This window comes from Solanum stenotomum, chromosome 7 (assembly GCF_019186545.1).
Source record: "Solanum stenotomum isolate F172 chromosome 7, ASM1918654v1, whole genome shotgun sequence".
Lineage (NCBI taxonomy): Eukaryota > Viridiplantae > Streptophyta > Magnoliopsida > Solanales > Solanaceae > Solanum > Solanum stenotomum.
The window spans coordinates 25,154,512-25,159,540 of NC_064288.1; positions in this window are offsets into that span (position 1 = coordinate 25,154,512).

Here is a 5,029-nt window from a genome sequence, read left to right on the forward strand (position 1 = left end):
TAGTCCAGGGGAAGATGGAAGCTCAGACTCCAAAGACAAGTCATCAAAGAAACGATGGTTCAACCTTAACCTTAAAGGATCAGATAAAAAGAACTAAAAAGTTGACGATTATCTATATTCTATACTTGATCCCAAGTCTTAGAGTTCTTGCATTGCTATCAAACGCCAAGGGGGCAGGTATTGCGATACCGAAACAAGTCTCTTCATACATTCTTTGTTCTATTTGTTAGTTTGTGCTTTTCCCAGATGCATTTTGTCTTTAGGGAAGTGATGTTTGAAATATATAAAGGTGGTGTTTGTATGCATGATAGCAACAATGAAGATTACCAAGCTGATGAGATTGTAGTATAATACAATGATGCTCAAAATTGTTGTTGACGCTCTTTAAAAGCATAGTGCTTATCACTCTGATTTTGCAGGAATCCTCATGTTTATATTCTTGTGTCGATCTCTTCTTATGCATATGTTACTGAGCCATTGTTGATGCAAATATTGCTGACCCATTTTTGATTGAAGTTGATCAGATTTTTCACCTCGCTTGCCCTGCTTCCCCTATTTTTTATGGTATAATATTGCTAAGTTTTATTAATTGCAAAAGTATCCTAGTAATTTTTACTTTTCTTTGAAGTGAGATTCCTTGAAAGCACATTTATGATTTGTTGGCATTTTGCAGACAATTATTACAAACGTAATTGGAATGCTCAAAATTTCAACTGTATTGCACGTTCTCAAAGCTCAATTTGACTGCAACAAGTCTGTTTAAGTTTTGATCCAAATTTATCAAGTTTTGCCTTGACAAGTTTCTACTGTACTGTGGGACTTCTACTTGATCTATAGTTTCCAAATGGTTTATTGTTTGTACAATGGTAAAAGTAAATTACTTTATCTCGGTTGTAAAACTAAAGCAAAATAAGACAAGAAATATTGAAGATGATAATAGAAATAAGAAGATAAGAGATGAGAGCTTTTCTTATTCTTCCAAATAATCAAGTGTCTACAATATGAATCCTTATGCATCTATTTATAATGTAACATAGATGCATACAAAAGGTTAGTCATAAACATGACATTAACATGAATATAATGGAGTAGGTTATGGAAGTAAAAGATTACAAGAATAATGGTTATAAAGTTGGAGGTTATAGAGGTTATGATTATTTTCATAATGAAGGAAAGTAATAGAGATAATGGGTGAGAGTAACTTCTTGGTGTAGTGGACATCCACACTATAATATTTTATAACACTCCCCTTTGGATGTCCATAGATAATATGTCTCGTTAAAACCTTACTAGGAAAAAACCATGTGGGAAAAAATCTTAGTGAAGAAAAAAGAGTACACATATATTTTAATACGCTTTGAAAGTTGCCTTGTTAAAAACCTTACCAGGAAAACCCAATTGGGATAAAACCATGGTTAAGAAAAAGAGTACAACACATATTTTTCTCCCCCCTTTAAAAACTTTACTTGATATATCGGAGACGATGCATTCCAATCTTATATCACAACTTCTCAAATATTGATGTTGGCAATCCTTAGTGAATAAGTTTACAAGATTAACACTTGAATGGGTCTTTGAACGTCAATTTCATCATTTTGTTGAAGATCATGTGTGAAAAATACTTTTGGTGAAATATGCTTTGTTTGATCTCCTTTGATTGTATCCTCCCTTCAATTGAGCTATATATTGTTTTCGTATATGGTGACTGAAATATCCTTTTCAAAAGAAAATCACATATTTTCTAAATATGATAGATCATGATTCCAACCAAACACACTCCCGACTTAATTCATAGATCAATATTATTTTTGCATGATTTGAAGAAGTGGTTACTAATGTGATTCTTTGAATTTCCAAGATATTGTTGTGTCTCCATATGTAAATAAATATTCCATTTGCGATCGAGCTTTATGCAGATCAAATAAATATTCTGCATCTACATAATCAAATCATTTCTGACTCAGGATTGATCATTTCAATTTTATTGAAGCTCGTCTTTTTTGTGAAAGAAAATCACACATCTTCTATGTGTTGAGTCACTTGCTTTGTTAGTTTTCTGTCATAACTTGAATGATAATATGACGATCCTTTCACATAACTTTCGTTATGTATATCAAACAATCTTCTAGCATTGCATAACCATCAATCTATAAGTGCACCAATTGCACTAATACGTGATATTTTAAATCATTTTCATGAGATCAAAAAGATTTTTTCTCTGTGTTAAGTAGTCTCAAAACCATTGGGTACTCAATGGAATTGCTTTAAGACCTTTTAAATCCTTCAAGATTTTCATATAACCTTCATCATCTAGTTAGACATAATAATCATTCATTATGCATATTCAAGTATTTCATCTATTGTCAGACTGAAACAAGTCTTATTGCATCCACCACCGGAGAATATATCTCCACTCAATAATGTCGGGATTTTTGCGAAAACTATTTATACCCCGATGCACAAACCACACTTTATATCTTACGGTTATACTTTCGCACAATAATTTATTTGTACCACATTGACATTATATTTTGATCCATGAACTATAAGATCAAAAACATCACTTTTTTAAGTGAAACAAAATATACTTGAATAGTGTCAATCATTTATCTGTCCACACTATATGACATATTCAAATTTAAGATCCTCGTAACCATTTATAGCATTGAGTGCTACTTCATATCAAAGATACCGTCGACAGTCATTTTGATGTCGATTCCAATACGATATAACTTATCGAGATCTCTTTATTTTTCATCATTTTCAGGTACCTGAACCTTTGTCAAGGTTTTATGAAGTGTTATGTCATAGTTCTCTTTCAACGCACTTACCTCATTATCATGACCATTTTGATATTTGCTCCTTTCCTTCCTCAAGGAGTTTTATGTTTGAAATCGATTAGTCTATCACGCTTCTGGCATATCATAGACTCTGTCCTTCAATGACTATTTGTTGGAGCATTTGCAGCTTAATTAAAATATTAAGTCAGCAAATACATCTGGTAATTTATCTGTAACATTTTACAGATGAATTATCTCTTGAACTTCAAGTTCACATTTTTTTAACGAGGATCTACATAATTCACCCCACAAATAATTTCCAGCTGTTAAACATATATCCCCCTAATGTTAGGAAATCTAACATTTACCCCCAACCTCATTTGGGGATCCATCTTTGTGCGTGGTGGAGCAATAAAATCATATGTGCGCACATCAAATTTTTTAGATGCAAATTATTTGGTACCTGACCCTGAACCAATTGTGATGGAGAACCTTGTTGGCTTGATGCATACATGTTAAATAAACTCATCCTGTACCAAATTTTATTTGAGAGATTTCTTCTCATAATCAGTGGTCTATCTATAATTGGAGGCAAACAATTTCTGCTAAACCAACTAGTGTTATCAACATAATTTTATAGTTTGGAACTGTGCTCTTAATTTAACAATTTGAGCAAACAATCTTACAAAATCAATTTGTAAGTTGATACAAATGCACATGTGACCATACCATAGATGTATCTATTAACATGACAGGTGAACGGGTCCATATTCACCTTTTTATATGTTCCAAATAATTTCAAGGGATACAATCTCAACCTTAGCTAGTACAATGATCATTTTATCATTAGAACAAGCAACACAAGAGAATTCTTGAAGAATCTTTTATTTCTTCAAACATATAGTCACATGAATTCTCAATTTCTTTTGCATCACATTTGAATCGGAATGGCCAATCGATTATGCCAACTAATATTTATTCTAGTAAACTTCTAGTTTACTTTTGCATGTGATTCCATCATCATGTCCATATTTGTATACAACAAACAACGAGAAAAAATGGGTAATCTTATACGTAAATATTTATAACCCACTTTGGTTGTAGTAATTTGAAGATATTAAATCTTCCCATAATTTATAGTCTCAATATAATATTTTTTTCTTTTCAATTCTTCCGAAACTTAAAAGTTTCATTTGAGACTTACTACAACCTCAATATTATGAACAATTTCATTCCTACGGATAGTAACAAATTAGCCCTTTTCGAACTCTCAATTAATTTTGTGTACTACCACAAATTTCACAACGCCATTCTTATGGTGACCATCTCCTTCAAGGAGAAAATTATTATTATTGTCATGGTTAGAATTACAAAATGCAAGACTTATTTCTTGACAATCAATGACAAATTTGTGTTACCACACAACAATATTTATTTTGGTCATGGCCACAACCTTTATAAGAAAGAATTATTCTTTCTTTTCTTTTGTCCTTCAATAGTTCATAATTTAACATACCACAATATTTGTGTAGTACTTAAAGTATATGACTAAATGACCATTTATGTCATAATATTTCTTTTCAATCTCTCAAACCTCCCGTAGAGGTGAGATGTGACATTTATCCAACACTATATGAACATTTTCTCATCCATAAGAACACAAGTCACATTTTCTTTAAGAAATGGACCATAACCATTTGAACATGCTCCATAAGTTTTTATTAGAAATTCATTATCATGCTTTCACATTTATCAAATTTCTGTGATTCACCTCAACATCACTTTAAGAGGTCAAATGTACCAAATGTACTATCACTTTGTATTCCTTTATTTTGATGGAGGATTTACAAAACTTTTCAAATTGGGTTGCACCAACAATAATGTGGCCAATAACTTTTCATACCCCTTTAATGAATAAAAATTACTTTCACATTTTGAAGGATAATCTTAAGAATCCATATTGTTCTTCCTTTTAATTACCATAATGATGATCATTAACATTTTACCACGCCTATATTCATACATTAAATCACTTGTCATCTTTCAGACATATTATACACTGGTACCACATTTACATAAGAGAATGGAGCAAATCAATTGGGTGGATTTTATGATTTTTCACCAAAAGTTCATCATTTTGCCTTAGTCATCATCATATTATCACTATAGTGCATTAGGACTTAAACCCAATGTCTTATCCATATAAAGAAGCCTTAGCCCATAAATCAATGGGACTTGAACCCAACATA